Below are 24809 nucleotides of genomic sequence, written 5' to 3' on the forward strand. Positions count from 1 at the left end.
GGGCACATGCATGACTAATATCCTCCTGTCTTTTCCCTTCCAGGTGACTCTGGATATGCCCTGGGACCACATATGATGACCCCATTCAGGAACCCCCAAACCCCAGGAGAGCAACGCTACAACGAGGCTCACATACGCACCCGGGCAGTTGTGGAACGCACATTTGGGCTGCTGAAATCCCGCTTCAGATGCCTGGATAAGTCTGGGGGTACACTGTTGTATTCCCCAGACTTTGTGTGCCAGATCATCGGTGCATGTTGTATTCTGCACAACTTTGCCATGAGAAGGGGACTGGAGATTGACATACGTGCTGACCTGACCCCCGACCCAGGCAATCCCCCCCTAACCAACTCTACCCGGTCTGCTGAGGGCACAGCAGCCAGGAGACACCTCGCAGAAGGCATCTTTTCACAGTAAACGCACATAAATAATGTCACAATGAGAATGTTTCTTTTCACAGTAAACGCACATGAATAATGTCACAATGAGAATGTTTTTTTTCACAGTAAACGCACATTAATTATGTCACAATGAGAATGCATGAATGCACACCACTGTGGTCCCTAGCACAGACACATCACATGCACATCGAATTGGATTAGATCCAAGTACCCCCCCCCCCCCTTTTGTACTTGGGAGCAGTAACGCCCCGCCACGGCTCCAATTATGTCACTGTGCATTCATACACCATTCAGGAACCTGGGATCACTTCTCCCTGGTCCTGGGAATCCCTTCTCCACCAAAACTGAGGGTGACACCCTTATTTCATCAGGAATGCCACCCCCCCCCACATTCACACATCATTCACACACATAAACCAAATCATAAGTACAGTATAATAAACAAAATCATAAAAAAAAAAGTACCCCTGCAAATTAATTCCGGCGGCGAGTGCTCCGTCTGGGCTGCCCACGGGCACGGGCACGGCCAACTGGAGGATCTTCACGGGGGGGGGGGTGTTAGCAGGGGAGGGAGGATCTTCACGGGGGGGTGTTAGCAGGGGAGGGAGGATCTTCACAGGGGGGGTGTTAGCAGGGGAAGAAGGAGCCTCCCCTGGTGTTTGTCCTCCTGCTGGCCTGCCCTCCAAGGCCACTGCTATCCTGTTCAGACAGACAGTGATGGCAGCTGTATTGGCCTGGCCAGCCTGGGTATTGTCCTGCACAGCCCGGGTATTGTCCTGCACAGCCTGGGTCAGGGCAGTCACCTCCTGGGCCACGCCTGTTGTGGTGGTCTGCAGGGACCACAAACATGTGATGACCCCCGATGAGTTTGTGGCCACATCACCGAGTGACTCCCTCATTGCACCCAGGCTGTGCTCCATCTTTGTCAGATTTTTTTTTATCTCACCCAGACTGCGGGTCTGCCGGGCATTGTCCTTCTGCAGACTGGCCGGCAGACGCTCAAACACCCCCCTGGTCTCCTGGGTCACCATCCTGCCTGCCCCTGAGGCTTTTTGGCTCTGGAGGAGGGGAGAGAGTGACCCTTGTGGTTTGCAGCCTGTTGGGGGAGGAGTGGGAGGGGCTACCCCTGATGGTGGCCTGACTGCTGCCAGCCTCTGGGGTAGGCTCTGGGGTAGCCTCAAGGGTATCCTCAAATGTCATTAGATCAGAGGCCAAAAGGATTTCCCTGCCAAGCTGCAGATCTTCTTCTTCCACCCCCTCATCCTCCTCCCCCTCATCCTCCTCATGAGGGGAGGTTTGGCCACTCCCCTCCCCTGGGGACTCCTCAGCAGCCTCTTGTCCTTGGGGTGGTGCAGCAGCCTGGCCTGATGACCCAGCAACCTCCTGGCCTGATGGGCCAGCAACCTCCTGGTCATCTGTGGAGGACACAAAACAATCACAGGTTTGAGGATCCACACACTTGGCACATCTTCCCTTCCCCCACCCACACATGCTAATCACCAGATAGAAAAACAAAAAACTTACCTGGCCTCACAGGAACATCAGACTGATAACCAGGCAGGCCCACCACCTGCTCTGGCTGAAAACACCGGGCCACTGCCCATTCCTCCTCAGTCAGCCGGATGGTGCATTGCTCCCACTCCTCCAGTGCCCCTCCTATGGGCAGTGAGCTTTGCCACCTTATTGCGGACCATGCTCCTCAGATCATTGATCTTTTTATGGATGCCAGCGGGGGTCCTCGTCTCCCCCCCCCCGCCGCATTTATGTGATCCGTAATTTTTGTATATATCTTCTTCCTTTGGGCCGGGGAGGTGTTCTGGCTATCAGGCCCATGTAAATATCGCCCATATTGGATGATATACCTGGCAAGGATTTGCTTCTCAACATGAGTAAAATTAAGCTTCCTGCGCTTGGGGGCCATCACAGACACCACTCAGCAACAAGAAAACTCACAGGACAAACAAACAAAAATACACACACAACAAACAAACAAAAATACACACACATTAAACAAACAAAAAGCAAAACACACAAGCAGACAGCTACTACAAAGTCAAAAACAAACACCCAAAAAACAAACACAAAATCCAAGCAGAAAAAAAAAAAAAACACTTAGCAGAAACAATCAAACAAAAAATACACTTATCAGAAACAAACAACAACTACAATCTAATACTCCTCCAAAAATTCTCTATCACACACAACTCACCAACAAACACTGACAAACGTTCAGAGCAGAAGCAACTTGCTCTAGGAAGGGAACACAGGGAAATACTTTTGCAAGGGAAGTGTGTTTGACTGGGGCTATTTACACACAGGGCGATCCTCAAACTAAGTACGCTTGGCCTTTTACCTATCTCACTGATTGCGCCGAGCAAAGTTCTGCACATGCCCAGTGAGCAGCAGATTTGTGCGCGCATGCGCAGTACGGCCGGCCCTTCATTTGCATGGGGTCACGGCTCATTACAATGAAGCACGCCCACTTCCTTCCCACTTGCAATAACCCCACCTTACACCTCGGAATTTAAGTTACGTAAGCGCAATTTTGTGCGCAAATGCGCTGTGGATACGGCACTTACGACACCAACTTAGGGCGCCGTAACTTAAATGACATAAGTTTTGAGTAACTTATTTTTCGCCGCTGGCTGTGGATTTGGCCCAATGTATTATAGTTAAGCATTGCACCCAAGAATTAGACAACACGTTTAGGTGCAAACTGGAACTGTCTTTATTGTAAAAACAAACAGAACCACACAAAATCAGATAAGAGCTTGATTCCATTATCTTAAACAATGCAAACTGTAAACAGTAATATCAGTACATCTAATGAACTGTTAACATAAGCAGTAAGCTAATGAACAGCTAGCAACTAACAGATAACAGTCATCCAATCAAACAGTAATCTAACTAATATAAACATAAACACATAAACATCCCACAATAGTTTGGTAATGAGGTGAAGTTGACACAATACTAGCATACAGACAGAAACAATAGGTGACTCGAGTAACAATTCACACCTAGGAGGCACACAATGGGGAATTATACAATTAAAAAAAGACACCTTAAAGCGGGGGTTCACCCTTAGAGGGCACTTTTCCCCCTTAGATTCCTGCTCGTTATTACTAGGGGAATCGGCTATTTATTTTAAAATATGTGCAGTACTTACCCGTTTACGAGACGCATCCTCTCCGTCGCTTCCGGGTATGGGCTTCGGGAATGGGCGTTCCTTCTTGATTGACAGGCTTCCGAGAGGCTTCCGACGGTCGCATCCATCGCGTCACGATTTTCCGAAAGAAGCCGAACGTCGGTGCGCAGGCGCAGTATAGAGCCGCACCGACGTTCGGCTTCTTTCGGCTACGAGTGACGCGATGGATGCGACCGTCGGAAGCCTCTCGGAAGAATGTCAATCAAGAAGGAACGCCCGCTCCCGAAGACCCATACCCGGAAGCGACGGAAGAAGATGCAGCTCGAAAACGGGTAAGTACTGCTCATATTTTAATATAAATAGCCGATTCCCCTAGACCGAACGAGCAGGAAGCTAAGGGGAGATTTTTTTTTTTTTTTTAAATGGGTGAACTCCCGCTTTAATGACAGATTACACATAGTAACAGGAGACCTCGCCATTAGGTTGTTTTAAGATAATTATAATCTTCTGCTTAGAGTCTCTGTGTCTTGGGGGGGGGGGGGGGGGTGAGGAAGTCATTGCTGGTTTGGGCACCAACTCTAAAGCAAAACCACTCCAAAGTTCCTCTAGGCACAAACCTCATAAAGAATAGAGTCCCTTCAATATCCAGGGCCTATAGTGAGTAGGCAAGAGGCTACCCTGTAGTCCCCTCCAAAAGTCCCTGTCCCTGTTGGGTCTGTCACAAGGGGTTATGGTGATGAGGAGAGGAGGAGGAGTTGAGGAAAGGTATGTATTTCTTGTAATCCAACAAGTAGGCAGGGCGGACACCACGTGCTTAGGAATTCAAAGCTGTGTTGTCATGTCAAGAAAGGATGGTGGGAACATAATATATTTCTGGCACATCAACAGACTTTTTTTGACTGTCAATGTTACAGGTGGAGTCAGCATCAACTGCAAACTGTATGGCCCATAAGGCCAGTTTCACACTGCTGCGCCATGGTTTGGCTGCAGTGTCGGTGAACCTGCAGTTTTCACGTAGTTAACTTCCTACAGACTTTCTAATAGGTTGTGCTTTTTTGGGGCAATTTCTAAAAGTTCACCAAAAGTCCTGCATCTTTGATGTGCTTTCGGGAAAATGCAAAAAAAAACACACGACCTAATGGAAAGCCTATGAGAAAATGCAAGTTAACCACACAAAAACCGTAAGTACACATTGCCGCCTAAACACAGCGCAGCAGTGTGAAACTGACCTAATACAGTACTGCATCCCTCAGAATTTCCACTCCCCAGCTTGCATTTGGCGAGTGAAAATAAAGCTGAAGGCGAGTGTTTCTGGCTTGGTTCGGGCGCGGTCCACTCGGCTCGGGCAGGGAGGCCAGCCGGCTGGCCTCCCTGGCAGCTACGAGTAAGCATCACATGATGCGACCCATGTCAGCTTTTTTTTCCTAGTCCACTTCTTGTTTGACTGCATGAATTTTGGCTGTTTTTTTTCATATGAATTTTTGTTGTTTTTTCATGTTTTGAATAAAGACATCGTTTTTTGAGGAGTACGGCGATCCAGCATTTTTCTTTCATCCCATGGCTCGGTCCGGGGCGGGGAGGGGGTCTGCTCGGCTTGGATGGGAAGGTGGGCCGGCTCGGGCGGGGAGACAGGTCCTCTTAGCTCGGGCAGGGAGTATGATTGAAGCTATACACTCTAATATGCATCTATGGATCAACCTGCTATATAAGGTAAAGGATAAATTCTGGCTTGTGTTAGCACAAAGAGCTTCCCCATATCCTATTTTCTAAAACCGTTTCTGCTGATAACGTGAATACAAAAGATAGGTATCCATCTACCTTTTGTGGACAATTCTTCATCTTGATGGACATCATTTTGGTTAATAGTGAATTTTTAAAGGGAGTAAATAAGAACAATTTGTTTTAATTATTCAAAACAGCTGTACAGCTTAAGTAATGTAGATCTGGCTAATTTGATCAGTCTGTGGAAAGGAATGGAAGGTTGTAGAAACCATATAAGGAAAAAAAGAGGACTGGGGGCCTGAAAGGTAATTAACTAATTAGGGATGCCGCCTATAAGGTACGGGCAGGGTGTACTAAACAACATACCGTGTTTCCCCGAAAATAAGCCCGGGTCTTATATTATTTTTAGGAACCAAAAATGCAGTAGGGCTTATTTTCGGGGTAGGGCTTGCATGCCAGGAATCCCTAGTGTGAACAGAGTAAAAGTACCTGTAAAATGCTGTAATTCTCGCTATTACAGGATTGTGTAATGTGGAGGGTGTGTGTTTCTGTAATAAAATTGTGCAAGTACCTTCTTATAGTGCTGCTTGGCGCTTCCATGGCTGCCTGAACTTTCTTCCACAATTCTAAACACTGTAGAGGGAGGGTGGCCTAGATCCTCCACTGCCACCCAGGAGACAAGTAGAGCAGCAGTGCTGAGTGCCTGAAGACGGGGGGGGGGGCAAGATCCCTCACTGACACCCGGGAGACCATGAGAGCAGCGGAGCTGAGCGCCTGCAGACGGGGGGGGGGTGAGATCCCCCACTGACACCCGTGAGACGATGCGAGCAGCAGAGCTGAGCGCCTGCAGAGGAAGGGGGGCCGACATCCCCCGCTGACACCTTGGAGACCATGAGAGCATCGGAGCTGAGCGCCTGCAGACAGGGGGGGGGGGTGAGATCCTAAACTGACACCCGGGAGACGATGAGAGCAGCGGAGCTGAGCGCCTGCAGAGGGAGGGGGGCCGACATCCCCCATTGACAGCCAGTAGAAGAAAAGGAGAAGAGATCAGCCGAGCGCCGCTGTACCGAGGGGTATGTGATACGATTGTATTGCAGAGGCACACACCTTTTGAATTGTGTACTATTATAGGACAGTGGATTCTACCTTTTCCCAACCACTTTCAACTAGGGCTTATTTTCAGGCTATGGCTTATATTGCAGCCCTTCCCGAAAATCTAGGTAGGTCTTATTTTTGGGGGAAACATGGTAGGATCTAACAAAAATAAAGCAAAATACGTACACACCCAAAGGCTACCTCATATTGTTTGTTTTGGTATAAAACAGCATTAAGTGTTGTACAGAATAAAAACACAGTGTCCAATTCCGCTCCAGAGTGCCCCTCCCCCTACTCATATAGTTACCCTCCCTGACTTATACCAGTGTCTACCCATCTAGTACCCCCCCCCCCCTAAAAAAAGCACACCCACTATTTCCCCTGAGACCCCTATTCATGTGGACCAGCTAACAGAGACCTCTCTGAGCCACTGCCCCCCCAAGATGGAACCCCTGGTGACTGCACCTTCAAAGTGAAAAAGTCCAGGAATGCAGGGACTCCAGGAATCCTGACGAAGTTCCAGGGGCAGAATGAAACATGTAGCTACAACATAGGAAAAGACACCCCACTCCCGTTGCACTGCATGCCTGCATTTTGATTGATCAGTCGGACCTGGCGGAGAATCCTGGAATCCTGTATATTGGGATTTTATGGCCATCTGACAGCCTGTTGGCTGAATCTGCTATCAGTGCTCTGTCTGATGCTAACCGTCACCCCTATTGGTAGCACGGCTTCTCAAACCAATCAGTGGTGTTACCTGACATGTGCATAAGACATCTGCTATGGTGAGTTACTTACCTGGCAGGGGAGACACCATGATCATGAAGGTGGTTCTCCCAGGGTAAGGCTCGGCCATTGCACTCTGGCCGTGCTGATCGTGGTGTCTTCCCTGTCGCTTCTCGGCCTTTTGGCTAGGACTGGGTGTGGTATCTGTTCTTATCAGTTGTCAGCGGAGCGCTGAAGCACCTCCTACATGGGGAGGGTGGATGCAATCCAATGACGTCATTGCACCTGGAAGGATGGTTTCAGCAGGGACTACGCTGTGCTGCCCGACAGTTACTGGCCGCCGGCCCATGGTTGAGTCTGAGCCATCTGGAAGGGTGCTCCTGGTGAGGATGGGTGCTGCGCTTGGTCTTGGTCTTTTTGCCAAGTTCTAGTCTGGCCTTCTGGCTGGCTGGTGTAAGTGCTATCTCTGTCAGCGATCCGGTAGGAGGAGCTGGTAATGCCCTGTGTGGTGGAACGGGGTAGGACCATGCAAATCCGCCGGGTTGATGGAGGGTCTGGAGGGGCTAGTATTGGTGGAGGCTGCTACCTGAGCGGCAGTTCTCCCCAAGAAAACCTTGAAGGGCTCTCTAGCTGGCAGTGGTGGAGGGCTGCACTGGCCGGTCGGGGGGTCGGATATGGAACGAAAAGCCTATGGTGCATGTGCCCCTGGAGTGGCAGTCCAGGGGTATCTGAAGATCACTGTGTGTGAGGGACACATTGATTTAAGATACCACGGTCACTGCACCAGATACACGCTTTTTTTAGCACCTGCCTCCTGGGCCGGGCCTTTTGGCTAGGATCGGAGGAATTTTTTATTCCTGACCAGGCCTCACAATGACCACTTCTTTTCACTCTCCTCTTCACTATCCCTTTCCCCCACTTTATTTTATTTAAGCCTATGTTTGTCACGTTTTTGTCTTATTTTGTTTGTGCACGTTTTGTTCACTGTGAGATTATTAGGGTGCCGGTCCTCGGGCCAGCCCTGAACGTCTTGGGAGTAGGTGGACATGGCCTTCTGGCTTAGTTCACTTGCTCTCATGGGGTCTCCCTTCGGGGGAGCCCCACCTAGTACTGGGAGGGTTCTGTTTCGGCAGTCCCTCCGAGGAAGTTGGGTCCGTGTCGGCTTCGGTTGCTCGGACCACAGTACCTCAGTCCCCGTCTGGAGTCTAACGCCCCGGGGGATCAGGGTTTGGGTCCCTTTTCACAGGAGGACCACTTGACAGTGCACCCGTCTGCACGTTTTTGTGAACACTCTTTATGTGTGTGCACATTTTTTCTGCACCGGGTGGAGTTTTTGGGTGTGTTCACACGCCATAGGCTTTTAAAAAAAAAAAAAAATCTGCTATGGTGAGTAGGGGGAGGGGCACTCTGACAGATATGCAATGATGGGCATATACTGACTGGCATTCGCTGACCTATAGAAACAAACAAAGATAGTGCAGAACCCTGTACCTGGAAGAAAGAATGCTCTATGTTCAGCCCTGCAACCTTCTTGTACAATCTGGAAATACCAGCTTTGGAATGGGCATCATTGTGTGCCAGCTGATAATTGTGGAATTTTTGCCAATGTGTATAATCAGAGCATTCCCAGGTGAGAGAATAATGGATGTTGTGTTATGTAATGGGATTTTACAAGTGTGTGCCTGCAGAATAATTTCCACTTTTATAAATGTTATACTTGCAAATTGCTAACATATACTGTATGTATGGCTTACCTTGTAGAAGTGTATACACAATATTTAAATACATATATCTTTCATCACCTTGAAACTATTAAAGGATTCCTATACTTTTAGTGGGTGATTCCCTTTCTACCCTTCCTGCTCCTCCACCCAGAACTTTGAACCTACGCTTAGTTACTATCTTTAGAAATCCTCTAAAGCCTCGTACACACGGCCGAGGAACTCGACGTGCCAAACACATCGAGTTCCTCGGCCAGTTCAGCACTGAAGCCGCCGAGGAGCTCGGCGGGGAGAGAGCTCCCATAGAACAACGAGGAAATAGAGAACATGTTCTCTATTTCCTCGCCAAGCTCCTCGTCGGCTTCCTCGGCTGAAAGTGTACACACGACCAGTTTCCTCGGCAGAATTCAGCCAGAAACTGGGTCGGAAGCTGAATTCTGCCGAGGAAACTGGTCGTGTGTACGGGGCCTAAGCGGTGCTAGTGCACTAATGACATGATCTTGTTGTTTTCATTTAAATAATCTCTCTTATGGGGGATGTTTGGGGGCTGCCATTTCTGGTCTTCTGATAATTATAGTTGCCTGGCTGTCATGTTAAAGCATTGACTTTAGTGATTTTTAAAAAGAGAAGTTTTTGATAAAAAAAAAAAAACATTTAAATTTACCTAGGTGGATGCAGCATCGATCTAATGCTGCATCATGCCCCTGCCAGCTCGGCAGTGAGAAATGAGCGATTAAACAGCGCTGATTGCTCCATTCTCCCCCTCTGCTCTGGGAAGAGAGTCGGGACTGTCAGTCAGCAGCTCTCTGCTCTCCTCTCCAGCGCTCACTGGAACCCTGGGCTGTGGAGGGGGCAGGCTCAGGCTCTTAGCAGATCACTGAGAGGCTGAGTCAGGTGCTGGTCCAGGGATCTGGGTGGATCCTGACCATATGGTTGGGCTCTTGCCAGAGCCTGAATTGGCTAAGTAACGTCAGCCGACAGCGGGCTTTAGCAGAAAACAGGTCACAGGAGTGCAGAAGGACCTGCACTCTTGTGATCCATAGGAGTAGTATAGCCACTCAAAAAGTGTGTGGATCAGAAACTCTGAGGCCCCGTACACACGACCAGTTTCCTCGGCAGAATTCAGCTTCCGACCGAGTTTCTGGCTGAATTCTGCCGAGAAACCCGGCCGTGTGTACACTTTCGGCCGAGGAAGCCGACGAGGACCTCGGCGAGGAAATAGAGAACATGTTCTCTATTTCCTCGTTGTTCTATGGGAGAACTCGGCCCGCCGAGGTCCTCGGCGGCTCCAGGACTGAACTGGCCGAGGAACTCGATGTGTTTGGCACGTCGAGTTCCTCGGCCGTGTGTACGGGGCCTGACACTTTTCTGACACTTAATTACAGCATGCGCGTTGCAGGTCCAAAAAAATTGTGAATCATCCTGCTGTATTGCTAAACACCCTTACATATTTTTAGAAAACATTTGCATAAACATGGGATTTTTGTTTTTTGTATATTGTAATACGTTTTCAAGTTGCCCAACTGTGTCAAAGTTATCCTCCTCTGGCCAGCCCCTACTTTTACTGTGCAAAACGGCAAATACTTTGCAAATAATCTGCATTTAGCATCCTTTAATGGGCACGTATTTACTAAAGGCAGTTGCTCCACAGCTTAGTAAATTAGGTAAAGCTTAACTTTGCAAAAAGTACCCAATCACATGCAAGTAAATTAAAAAAACAGCATTTTTTCTTGCACATGATTGGATGATGGAAGTCAGCAGAGCTGCTCATTTACTAAGCTGTGGAGCAACTGCACTTGCAGAGGGCAACAGCACTTTGTAAAGTGCACAGTCTATGGGCCAGCGAATCATAGAATCAGTTACGCATAGATAACCATTAGATCCGACAGGCGTAAGGCTCTTACGCTGTCGGATCTTAAATGCAATTTTTTTTTTCGCCGCTAGGTGTCGCCGACGTCGTTTGCCCGATCGAGTATGCAAATTAGCAAAATAAGCGAATTCCCGAATGTACGCCCGACCGACGCAGTGAAGTTACGACGTTTACGTAAGATTTGCGCGGCGTAAAGTTGCCCCTGCTATATGAGGCGCAGCCAATGTTAAGTATGAATAAAGAATGATGAGCGCAAACTAAAAATCTAAAAGTGAATATAAAGACAGTCCATAGGGGACTGATAACAATCAATAAAAATATGTAGTGAATTCAAAATTAGTGAAATAACCCAAAACTGATAATAAATCCAAAAATAAAAGTCCATGGATTTTTATTATCAGTTTTGGGTTATTTCACTAATTTTGAATTAACTACATATTTTTATTGATTGTTATCAGTCCCCTATGGACTGTCTTTATATTCACTTTTAGATTTTTAGTTTGCGCTCATCATTCTTTATTCAGACCTTTATTTGTTGTTAGCACATTTTAGATTTGAGCAGCATTTTGTTTTTCACTGGTCACTTTTAATTTTCACTGTTGGCTAGCGCTTTAGTCACCCACTTGTTTATTCCAATGTTAAGTATGGCCGTCGTTCCCGCGTCAAAATTTAAAAATGTACGTCGTTTCCGTAAGTCGTCGAAACCAATGATGTCCTTGCGACGTCATTTAGCGCAATGCACGTCGGGAAATTTTAGGGACGGCGCATGCGCAGTACGTTCGGCGCGGGAACGCGCCTAATTTAAATGATCCACACCCCCTACCCGGATCATTTGAATTAGGCGGGCTTGCGCCGGGGGATTTACGCTATGCCGCCGCAACTTTACAGGCAAGTGCTTTGTGAATCAAGCACTTGCCCGTAAAACTTGCGGCGGCGTAACGTAAATCAGATACGTTACGCCCACCGAGTTTTACGCCGTTATACAAGAATCTGGCCCTATTTGTCTGGTCAACTTCACACTGCAAATGTGGGGCAGACAGACACAGTTAAAGGAGAGCTACAAACTCAGAGAGAGATATCTGTGCTGAAATCCACATAGCTTGCATGTATACCGTGTCAGTCAAGACAAGGTGGAGGATAACCAAAATGTCTATTTAGGATTTATTGCAGCAGAACTTGCAAAACGAATGGTCCCTAGCAAGACTCGGTGTCATAGGAGCTGTCTGCCACCCAGCATCCACAGGTAGATCTTTTGTGGGAAAGATAACAAATTCCTTCTTCAGACTAGGATTTTGAAGTAGTGTCCTTCAGCAAGTCTGCCTCTTCAGCAATTCTCCAAAGTTACTACTGAGTAGGGATGAGCTTCATGTTCAACTAGAACATTGGCTATTTGCCCATTTGCCGAACAGCGAACAATTTGGGGTGTTTGCGGCAAATTCGAAAAGCCGCGGAACACTCGTTAAAAGTCTATGGGAGAAATCAAAAGTGTTAATTATAAAGGTTAATATGCAAGTTATTGTCATAAAAAGTGCCAAGGACCTGGGTCCTGCCCCAGGGGACGTGTATCAATGCAAAAAAAGTTTATAAAACTGCAGTTTTTTCGGGAGCAGTGATTTTAATAATGCTTAAAGTGAAACAATAAAAGTGAAATATTCCTTTTAATTTCATACCTGGGGGGTGTGTATAGTACGCCTGTAAAGTAGCGCATGTTTCCCGTGCTTAGAACTGTCCCTGCACAAAATGTAATTTCTAAAGGGAGAAAAAGTAATTTAAAACTACTCGCGGCTATTCATGAATTGCCGGGTCCCGGCAATACAGATCAAAGTTATAGAACCCAAAAAAAAGCGTGGGGGTCCCCCCAAATTCCATATCAGGCCCTTTAGTTCTGGTATGGATATTAAGGGGAACCCCGCACCATTTAAAAGAAAATGGCATGGGGTTCCCCCCCAAAGTCCATACCAGACCCTTATCCATGCACGCAACCTGGCAGGCTGCAGGAAAAGAGGGGGGGACGAGAGAGCGCCCCCCTCCTGAACTGTACCAGGCCACATGCCCTCAACATGGAGAGGATGCCCGGTGGTTGTGGGGGTCTGCGGGCGGGGGGCTTATCGGAATCTGGAAGCCCCCTACAAATGGGAACTCCAGATCTCGCCCCCCCCCCATGTGAATTGGTAACAGGGTATATTTTACCCCTACCATTTCAAAAGAAAGTGTAAAAAAATGTAAAAAACACACAGACACAGCTTGGGACAAGTTCTTTATTAAAAAAATATATTTTTTTTTTTAGCGATGTAATACAGTCGCTCGATGTCTGTCCAGCGATGTAATCCATTCTCTCCATGTCCAACTATGATCCATTCTCCAGCGATGCTCCAGTCTCCAGCGAGAAGCGAAACCCCCATGATGCGTAAGAGGGGCCAAGGTCACCTGTCCACGTCATTGGGCAACCCACGGCTGACTTTGATCTGTATTGCCGGGACTCGACAATTCATGAATAGTCGCGACTATTTTTAAATTACTTTTTTTCCTTTTAGAAATGACATTTTGTGCAGGGACAGTTGTAAACACGGTAAACATTCGCTACGTTACAGGCATACTATAGACACCCCCCAGGTACGAAATTTAAAGGAATATTTCACTTTTATTGTTTCACTTTAAGCATTATTAAAATCACTTGGCGCATTTTTTTACATTGTTTCCATAAGGCTTTTTTTGGCGTAACGTTACCCCTGGGTCTATGAGGCGTACGCAATGTTAAGTATAGACGTCGGGCCAGCGTCCAATTTTCCGTCGTTTGCGTAAAACTTTCGCGAATAGGGCTTTGTGTAGAATTACGTTCACGTCGAAAGCATTGGCTTTTAGCGGGTTAATTTGGAGCATGCGCACTGGGATACCCCCACAGACGGCGAATGCGCCGTTAAAAAAAACGTCATTTACGTGGGGTTAAGACGTATTAGCATAAAACACGCCCACAACTTAGTCATTTGAATTGCGCGCCCTTACGCCGACACATTTACACTACGCCGCCGTAACTTACGGCGCAAATTCTTTGTGGATACGGAAAATACGCTGTAAGTTACGGCGGCGTAGTGTATCTGAGATACGCTACGCCGGACTTAAAATTGCGCAGAGGTACGTAGATCTGGCCCAATCTGTTTAAGCCTCCTGTCTATTTATCATCTTCCCAGCTACCTTCTAGATGCCCCCTTACAGGGATTGACTATGGCAGGGCTCAAAATTTGAAGTCCTGAGCTACTAGCCAGGCCCTAGGGGTTACTCGCCACCAGTTGCCCCACCCAACCCCTACCCTGCACCGTCCCTAATTACGCCACCTAAACACTCCCTCATAAATGATCTCATGAAATTACACTTAAATGTTTTATGCAGAATTAAGGGCCAGATTCACGTAGAGCGGCGCAAATTAAGTTACTCCAAACGTATATCATTTAAGTTACGGCGCCTTAATTTTGTGCCGTATCCACAGCGCATTTGCGCCAGCGCGACGTAAATACAGAGGTGTAAGGCGGGGTTATTGCAAGTGGGAAGGAAGTGGGCGTGCTCCATTGAAATGAGCCGTGACCCCATGCAAATAAAGGGCCGGCCGTACTGCGCATGCGCGCACGAATCTGCACCTCACTGGGCATGTGCAGAACTCGGCGAAATCAGTGAGATAGGAAAAAGGCCAAGCATACTTAGTTTGAGAATCGCCCTGTGCTTAAATAGCCCCAGACAAACGCACTTCCCTTGCAAAAGTACATCCCTGTGTTTCCCTTCCTAAAGCAAGTGTCTTTTGCTCTGTTGTCTGTGGCTGTTTGTTGGTGAGTGTAGTGTTATATTAAAGATTTATTGTAGTAGGAGGTTGTAGAAGCTGTGTGTATTTTCTGAGTGTTTTTTGTCTGTTTCTTCTGTGTTTTTTGTTTGAATTTGTATTAGCTGTCTGCTTGTGTTTTTGATTTTTTGCTGTCTGATTTGTGTGTGTGTCTGTTCTGTGTCTTTTTGGATGTCTGTTCTGTGTCTTTTTGGCTGTCTGTTCTGTGTCTTTTTGTGTCTGTTCTGTGTCTTTTTGTGTCTGTTCTGTGTCTTTTTGTCTGTTTGTTCTGTGTGTTTCTGTGTTTGTTTGTTCTGTTTGAATTTCGTGTCTGCTTGTTGCTGAGTGCTGTTTGGTGGGATGGCACCTAAGAGAAGAAAATTAAACTTCTCGGTGCGAGAGAAGCACTTGCTGGCCAGGGCTATCACCCAATTTGGGCGATATTTGCATGGCCCTGACAGCCGGGGTGACGTCACCCCGGCCAGGAAGAGGGAGATCATTCAGCAGATAACTGATCGGATCAATGCGGAGGGGGGGGGGGAGACGAGGACCCCCAGTGGGATTAAGAAGAAGATCAACAAACTTAGAAGCCTGGTCCGGGAGAAGATGACCAAGCAAGCAGCCCATGCCAGGGGCACTGGAGGAGGTCCACCTTGCAACATAAGGTGAACTGTCGAGGAACTTGCGGTGGCCCGGTGATTCCAAAGCCAGCAAGTGGTGGGCCTGCCTGGCTTTGAATCAGATGACCCTGTGAGGACAGGTAAGTTTTTTGTGATTTCCATCTGGTGAGTAGCATGTGTGGGTGGGGGAAGGGAATATGTGTCAAGTGTGTGGATCCTCCAACCTGTGTATGTTATGTGTCCTCCACAGATGGCCAGGAGATTGCTGGGCCATCAGGCCAGGCTGCACCACCCCCAGGACAACAGGCTGCTGAGGAGCCCCAAGAAAGGCAGGAGTCCCCAGGGCAGGGGAGTGGCCACAACTCCCCTCATGAGGAGGTTCAGGGGGAGGAGGTTGTGGATGACCAGATGGACATTGCCAGAGAAGTGATGTTGTGTTGGGATGAGGATTCCCTTGCGTCTGACAGCAGTCAGGCCACCATCAGGGGTAGTCCCTCCCACTCCTCCCCCAACAGTGCTGCCCCCCCAGGGGGATCCCCTGCTCCCAGGCCACAAGTCTCATCTGGAGGCGGTCAGGCCACCATCAGGGGTAGTCCCTCCCACTCCTCCCCCAACAGGGCTGCCCCCCCAGGGGGCTCCCCTCCTCCCAGGCCACAAGCCTCAGCTGCAGGCAGGAAGGCCACCCAGAAGACCAGGGGGTGGCCGAGTTCCTGCCTGCAAATCTGCAGAGGGACCAGGCCCGGCAGACACAACATCTGGGTCAGGTCAGCCGGACTTTGGCCCAGATGGAGGAGAGCCTGGCCGCCATCAAGGAGTCAGTCAGTGACGTGGGCACAAATACTGTCGCGTTCATCAACTGTTTCAGTGAGCTGCAGGCCGCCACAACAGGCGTGGCCCTTGAGGTGACTGCCCTGACCCAGGCTGTCCAGGACAACACCCAGGCTCTCCAGGCCAACACGGCAGCCCTCACTCTGGGCCTGACCAGGATTGCCGTGGCCTTGGAGGGCAGGCCAGCAGGTGGGCAGCCACCCGGGGAGGCTCCTCCTTCCCGTGCTTCCCCCCCATGAGGCTCCTCCTCCCCGTGCTCCCCCCCCCCATGAGTCTCCTCCTTCCCCTGCCTCCCCCCCCCATGAGTCTCCCCTGAGGGCCCGTGGCCGTGGCTGATTTATTTTTTGTGTGTGAATGATGTATGAATGTGGAGGTGACATTCCTGGTGAAAAAGGGTGTCACCCTCAGTTTTGGTGGATTAGGGATTCCCAGGACCAGGGAGAAGTGATCCAAGGTCCGTGTGAAAGGTGTATGAATGCACAGTGACATAATTGGAGCCGTGGCGTGGCGTTACTGCTCCCTAATACCATGTGGTTTTCTAGGGTCCAATCCAATTAGATGTGCATGTGATGTGTCTGTGCTAGGGACCACAGTGGGTGTGCATGCGTGCATTCTCATTATGCCATGATTAATGTGTGTGTTTACTGTGCGAGGCGTCTCCTGACTGCTGTTCCCTCAGAAGAGGGGGTACCCTCGGTTACAAAAGTCACTAGTATAGTTATGAGCATGGATGCCCCTGGCATGGTGGCATACAGATTGTAGTCCGGCAAGTGTGTGTGCTCAGCTCTTCCTTAATGGTGTTGCTTTAGCTGACCTTTACACGGCTGGAGCAAAGATAAGGCACCTTTTATAAAGTGTAACTTTACTCCGGGAAACTAACAGATGTGCACAGGGCGTAGCCTACGCCGCACACACTTAATTTTGTGGATCGCCTTATCTCCCTCATTTGCATCTTTGCCTAGCAAAACAATGGTGTGTCTAGCGTATTTTGCGCTCGAAGAAGCGCCGGTGTAATTGTTTTAGGTAGGACGGAAAAAAATGGTTTTCAGGCATATTTCGTTTTGAGGATCAGGCGCAAAAATACGCGTGGTGCATTTTTCAATTACGCCGCGCATCTCTAGATACGTCGGCGTAAGTGCTTTGTGAATCTGGCCCTAAGTTACAAAAATAAATATTAACAACAACTTTATCAGTGCAGCCCCACCAGTGCCCATTAATGCAGTGTGGCCTATGCCCACCATTGCAGTGTGACTTGTGCCCACCAATGCAGCCTGGCCTGTGCCCATCATTTCAGCGTTACCTGTGCCCACCAATGCAGCCTCACCTGTGCCCACCATTGTAGCATGACCTGTGCCCATCATTGCAGCCTCGCCTGTGCCCACCATTGCAGCCTCGCCTGTGCCCATCACTGCAGCCTCGCCTGTGCCTATCACTGCAGTGTGACCTGTGCCCACCATTGCAGCCTCACCTGTTCCCACCATTGCAGCCTCACCTGTGCCCACCAATGACAGCATGACCTGTGCCCATCATTGAAGCTTGACCTGTGCCCACCATTGCAGCCTTACCTGTGTTCACCATTGCAGCCTCACTTGTGCTCATCATTGCAGCCTCACCGGTGTCCATAATTGCAGCGTGACCTGTGCCCATCTATGCAGTGTGACCTGTGCCCACAAATGCAGCCTAGCCTGTACTCACCATTGCAGCATGACCTGTGCCCACCATTGCAGCATGACCTGTGCCCATCATTGCAGCGTGAACTGTGCCCACCATTACAGCCTCACCTGTGCCCACCATTGCAGCCTCACCTGTGCCCATCATTGCAGACTCCCCTGTTCCCATAATTGCAGTGTGATCTATGCCCACCATTGCAGCCTCACATGTGCCCGCCATTGCAGCGTGACCTGTGCCTATCATTGCAGCATGACCTCTGCCCATCATTGCAGCCTCACCTGTGCCCATCATTGCAGCCTCACCTGTGCCCACCATTGCAGCCTCAATCTATGCATACCAACTATAATAAAAATAGAAGTGTAACCAGTGCAGCTGCCCCTTTAAGTGAAAGAAACACTTGTATTTTTATGTATTTATAGTTTTTTTTTACAAAGGCATAAAATAAAGATGTCATTGATATATTTTTTCTTATTTTTGCCCTTACATACACTTAAGCATTATACACACTAAGGGCCAGATCCACATAGAATTGGATAGGCGCAGCGTATCAGAGATACGCTACGCCGCCGTATCTTACCTGGCTTTAAGTCAAATCCAGGAAGATTTTGCGCCGTAAGTTACGGCGGCGTAGTGTATTTCTGGCGGCGGAATTCAAATCGGCGGGTAAGGGGTGTGATTCATTTAAATGAAGCGCGTCCCCGTGCCGATTGAACTGCGCATTCTCCGTTTTGAAATTTCCCGCCGTGCTTTGCGCGAAATGACGTCGCAACAACGTAATTTTTTGAACTTAGACGTGACTTACGTCCATCCCTATTCACGGACAACTTACGCAAAAAAAAAAAATTTCAACGCGGGAACAACGGCCATACTTTAACATGGCAAGTTTATCTATACGCCGCAAAATAGCAGCTTTAACTATACGCCGGAAAAAGCCGACTAGAGACGACGTAAGAGAATGCGACGGCCGCGCGTACGTTCGTGGATCGTCGGAAAAAGTAATTTGCATACCCGACGCGGAAAATGACGCAAACTCCACCCAGCGGGCGCCGAAGTATTGCACCTACGATCCAAAGGCGTACGAAGCCGTACGCCTGTCGGATCGAACCCAGAAGCTGTCGTATCTTGGTTTGAGGATTCAAACTAAAGATACGACGCGGGTAATTTGAAAGTAAGCCGGCGTATCAGTAGATACGCCGGCCTACTCGATATGTGGATCTGGCCCTGTGTGTTTGCTCAGTTCCCCTGAACGCATTTTCTCCTGGTAGGATAAAAGCTGCTGAAATCGCTTAGGCGCATTTAGGCGTGTCAAGCATTTGAGCGTTAATAGTTTCCCTTGTTTAAAATATTAATTCATTATTTTTCATTTTTTAAGCTTAGTGTGCATGGGGCCTTAATCTGTCCCTGCAGTTTTTAATGATTTATTGAAAGATATTGGATTCACAAAGCACTTGCGCCGACGTATCTCAAGATACGCCGACGTAAGTACAAATGTGCGCCGTCGTATCTATGCGCCAACCCACATATTAAGATACGCCTAAAAATAGGCTTTCTACGACCGACGTAACTTGCCTACGCCGTTGTATCATGGGCGCATATTTACGCTGGGCGCATTTGCTGCTCCCATTGATTTTCTATGCACATATGCCAATGGGGGAGATACGCCGATTCACAAACTTACTTGCGCCCGGCACATAATATACGCGATTTGTGTAAGTCGTACGTCCGGCGTAAAGTTATTCCCCATATATGAGGCGCAACCCATGCAAAGGTATGGACCAGGGAACACAAGCCGTCGTATTTTACGTTGTTTACGTTGGACGTGAATATGGCTGGGCGTAGGTTACGTTCACGCCGTAGGCAGTGATCCGTCGTATCTTAGGCAGTTGTTCCGACGTGATTCTGAGCATGCGCAGAAAGATGCGTCCATGTCCCGGCGCATGCGCAGTTGGCGATTCGTATCTGTCTGTCGCTCGGCCCATCATTTGCATGAGGTCACGCCTCATTAGCATGGCTCACGCCCACTTCCACTTACGCCGACTTACGACTTGGAAACCCAGCGCAGATTTGGCAGCACTGGCTTTGTGAATCCAGTGCTTGCCTCTATGCGCTGTGTCGGCGTAGCGTAAAGAAGATACACTACGGCGGCATAAATATGCGCCGCTGTTTGTGAATCCGGGCCCATCAATGTAACCCTACTTTTTTGAGAAAAAAAAAACAATCCCCTCTGGGTGATCAATGTACATTGCAAGGATTTTAACAAACTTGGTTGTGTATTGAAATTTACAGAAAATGACAGCATTGCAGATTGAAAGGTAATTTTGAAAAACATTTAATTACAATGTTTAATAACATTTAATTACAAGAAATTGTATACGCTATATTATTTTTTGTTTGCTATTTTTTTTATGAAAAGTGGAATGACCCTTTAAATGCCAAAAATAGATAGTCCAAAAACATTACAGATGTTGGATATTCACATTCACATTGTAGAAAACGTTGACGGAGATTCAACATAGCTGCAAACAATGGACTACGGCCATTTGGAAGTGTTAGTTGGCCAAGTGCTGTGAATTGAAGTAATCATATCATTAAGTTGTAAGTTGCCAAGTGTTGTAATTGAAATAATCATATCATCATGACCTGCAGCCTTCTTAGACACAATGGCCCAGATTCACAAAGACATACTCCGGTGTATCTCGAGATACGCGGCGTAAGTGTAGATGTGCGCCGTCGTATCGATGCGCGGTACCCACAGAAGCACATACACGTGAACTTAGGCTTCACCCGTCCAACGCAACTGTCCTCCGCCGGCGAAACTTAGGCGCATATTTAGGCTAGGCGTATTCTTCGTTCCCATTGATTAGCTATTCAATTATGCAAATGAGGGAGAAATGCCGATTCACATGCGTACGATTGTCCGTCGTAGGCTACGCGCGGTGCGCGTAAGCTGCTAGCCCGATCTAAAGTTACCCTTCATAAAAGCAGGGGTAACTTTGCAACGGACTTGCACAGGTCAGCTGGAGAGCAGCAACAGCAGCAGCGTGATAGAGGAGCTGAGCAACAACACTTGCAGGACAACACATCTGTGTGCCAACATGTCAGGGGCAGCCGTGGTCATACTACTACGGCGTCTACGCGCACGCAGGAGGAGGAGGAGGGCACAGGAGAGGGTACCCCGAGATCGCATGGACCTCTTTGGCATGGTGGAATCGGAGGTGTTTCGCTTGTTGAGATTTGACACTGAAGCCATCATGGAAATAGTACGATCCCTGCAGGATGACCTCACCAGCCCAACACATCGATCACAAGCAGTGCCGCCACTGCTCAAGGTCATGGCAACCCTGCATTTTTTAGCCAGTGGATCATTTCAAAGAACCAGTGGAAATTTGGCTGGGATGTCCCAATCCACAATGAGTAGGTGCGTGCACCAAGTTGTACCCGCTATCCTGAGACGGATGTCCCACCACATTGTGAGACCCACCCAGGAGGTCCAGCAGGCAAAGGCAAGAACCGATTTCTATAAAATAGCCAGATTTCCACGCACTGTGGGGGCCATTGATTGTTCTCATGTGGCACTCCAGCCCCCCCGTGACGCTGAACATATGTACCGTAACAGGAAGAATTGGCATTCCATTAATGTACAAGTAATAACCGATGCTCAAGGCCTCATATGGCACGTCTGTGCTAAACACCCTGGGGCCACCCATGACAGCTTTATCTACCGGCAAAGCGACATCCCAAGACAATTTGAAGAGAACGTGTATGGGGACAGCTGGCTGGTTGGTGAGTGACATGGGTGTCAGGCATTACTGTCCCCCCCATGATGCAGACATCACAAGGGGCACATGCATGACTAACATCCTCCTGTCTTTTCCCTTCCAGGTGACTCTGGATATGCCCTGGGACCCCACCTGATGACCCCATTCCGGAACCCACAAACACCAGGAGAAAGAAGCTACAACGAGGCTCATATACGTACCCGGGGAGTGGTGGAGCGCACGTTTGGCCTCCTGAAGTCACGGTTCCGATGCCTAGATAGGTCTGGGGGTACACTGTTGTATGCCCCAGACTTTGTGTGCCAGATTATCGGTGCATGTTGCATTTTGCACAATTTCGCCATGAGAAGGGGCCTGCAGGTTGAAGTCCGTCATGACCTGACCCCCGAACCAGACATTCCCCCCCCAACCGAGGGTCCCCCGTCTGCTGAGGGAAGAGCAGTCAGGAGATGCCTCGTGGAAGGCTTATTTTCACGTGCAACACGCACATGAAACATGTCACAATGCTAATGCACGCATGCACCCCACTGTGGTCCCTAACACACCCCCCCCCCCCCCAAACACCAATAAATTGGATTAGACCGAAGTACACCGTGCGGTACTTGGGAGCAGCAACGCCACGTCAAGGCTCCAATTATGTTGCTGTATGTTTCTCTGAAAATAATTGTCAATATATATATCCCAAATAATAATAAAATAAATACAACTCCAATCGAGTATCATAATAACAAAATATCACTCATATCATGAGTATCAATTAATAACCAAAAATCAAATTGAATATAAAAATAAAATAATCTAAATGGCACTCATCTGGCCCGACGTGGACTACGCCTAGTGCCAAGGCTCCGTGCCCTCTGTTGCCTGGGGGCAGCCGCGGGTGGGGGGGGTGGGTCATTGGGAGGAGGAACATCCCCCGGTCTCTCCCTGGCTGCCTGGATACCCTCTAAAGCCAGGGCTATGCGGGTAAGGACCGCAGTGGTCTGATTCCCCACCGCCTCAATGGCTGCTGTATTGGCCTGTATGGCCACTCCCAGGCTCCTCACCTCTGCCACAAGGCCTGAATTAGTGTCATCCAGGTCCCTAACGCAGGTCACCAACGCAGTGCTGTTGGCACTGACCTCCTGCACATTTTCACTAATGGTGGCAGTGAAAGCAGCCTGGGTCTGCTGCATGGAGGCCAGGCTGGCTGCCACCCGGCGCATATCACATGCAACAGAACCCACATGTTGGGTCTGCCTGGCCAGGTCCATAGCCAAAGTGGCTTCTAAGGCATCAGGATCACCCCTCGTCTTCCTAATTGCCTTCCTGGGTGCAGGTGAGGCTTGGGGACGAATGTATGGGGAGGACCCTGAGGGCACTTCCCTTAGGGAGGATAGGCTTCCCAAAAGGTCAGAGGCCCTTAGGGGGCTTCCCAAAAGGGTGGAGGCCCTTGGGGGGGTTACAATGAAGTTTGAGTCCCTTGGGGGGGAATCCCCTATGGAGGTGGAGGTATGGGAGGGTCCAGCGACGGTGGTCTCATCCCCCAGATATATGCCATCATCCAGGTGCCCGTGCTCCTCCTCCACTTCCTCTAATGGAGAGGTGTGGACACTGGTATCCTGGGATGGGCTTGGTTGGCCAGCAGCCGAGGATGGGCCCGCTTCATCCTGCATATCTGTGGATGACACAAAACAGTAACATGTTGGTGGACCCACACACTTGTCACATATTCACTCCCCCCCCCCACATGCTATACACCAGATAAAAGAAAAAACACACTCACCTGTCCTCAAGGGCTGATCAACTGACTCGAAGCCCTCCAGGCCCTCCACCTGCTCCTTCTCCAGGCACCTGGCAATGACCTCCTCATCAGGTGTCAGTCTTAGTTTCAGGGCTGGTCCACCTCCGGTGCCCCTACTGTGTTTTTTTATCTTGGCCACCTTCTCCTTCACAAGACGCCGCAGGTCGTTGATCTTCTTGGCGATCTTGTCTGGGGTCCGGTTGGCATAGCCAAGGGCACTCACCTCCGCTGCAATCTGTGCCAAGATTTGATCCTTACGGACCTTGCTGGTCGAGCCACTTTCCTTGCCGTGGAGGAACTTGTTATATTTTCTCATGGCATCAATAATCACCGCCTTCTCCTCAATAATAAAGTTTTTTTCCCTCCTATCTTTCGAGCCAGCCTCAGACATCTTTTTTGATCTGAACAAAGCAAAAGTAGCCACACCAAACGACCAAAACCAGCAGGTGTACTTTTGCACTTGACTGGCGCATGTCCGGGCGGATTTATGCCCTGGGCGGAAACGGTGGGCTGGGTTATCGTGGGGGGGAATACGAGAGGCGAATTGGGGCGCATGCGCAGTGGGACGCGGGGGATGCGATCACGTGACGGCGCATGCGCCGTTCGTTCGGACCTTAATTTGCATGGGGTCACGCTTCATTTAAATGGATCACGCCCACCTCCTTCCCACTTTGAATTACGTCGGGTTACGCCATCAAAATTACATTACGATGGCGCATCGCAGCGCGCATTTGCTTGCTGAATAGGCTGCTTGCCTCTCTAAGTTTCGACGGTCTAGTGTATCTGCGTTGCGATACGCCCGCCTATTGATGCGCTGAGCTTCGTGAATCTGGGCCATAAATTCCTGATTTATAAAATAGTTCAAATGTATGTCAACAGATTTAATTGCAAAGACTTTGCCAGAAAGTTTAACAATCTGGGAATGGTCTCAGGTCACTGTTATATAATGTCAGTGAATTATGTAAGATGTGAGAGAATCAGAAATCACATGCCGAACGATACAGTTTCCATGAAATAGTAGTGCCTGCAACATACAGTATACTAGCCGGATTCAGGTACAGTTACGACGGCGTATCAGTAGATACGCCGTCGTAACTCCGAATCCGCGCCATCGTAACGTTAAGCGTATGCTCAAACTGAGATACGCTTAAAAGTTGCTAAGATACGACCTCCTACACCGTCGTATCTTAGCTGCCTATTTACGCTGGCCGCTAGGGGCGTGTACGCTGATTTACGCCTAGAGAATATGTAAATCAGCGAGATACGCCTATTCACGAACGTACACACGGCCGTCGCAGTAAAGATACGCCGTTTACGTAAGGCGTTTTCAGGCGTAAAGATAAACCACCAAAAAAATGGCGCAGCCAATGTTAAGTATGGACATCGGGACCGCGTCAAATTTTTCACGTTTTACGTAGTTTGCCTAAGTTGTCTGTGAATGGGGCTGGGCGTAAGTTACGTTCACGTCGAAACCAATGGGTCTTTGCGGCATAATTTGGAGCATGCGCACTGGGATAAGTCCACGGACGGCGCATGCGCCGTTAGTAAAAAACATCATTTACGTGGGGTCACAATGAATTTACATACAACACACCCACATCTTCCACATTTGAATTAGGCGGGCTTACGCCGGCCCAGTT

General features: G+C 48.8%; 1 pseudogene; it reads left to right on the forward strand.

The window, feature by feature from the left end:
• Positions 1-7156: 7156 nt before the first annotated feature.
• LOC120925637 lies at positions 7157-7311 on the forward strand (annotated as a pseudogene).
• The last annotated feature ends 17498 nt before the right edge of the window (positions 7312-24809 follow it).

This window comes from Rana temporaria, chromosome 1 (assembly GCF_905171775.1).
Source record: "Rana temporaria chromosome 1, aRanTem1.1, whole genome shotgun sequence".
In the NCBI taxonomy this organism is placed as follows: domain Eukaryota; kingdom Metazoa; phylum Chordata; class Amphibia; order Anura; family Ranidae; genus Rana; species Rana temporaria.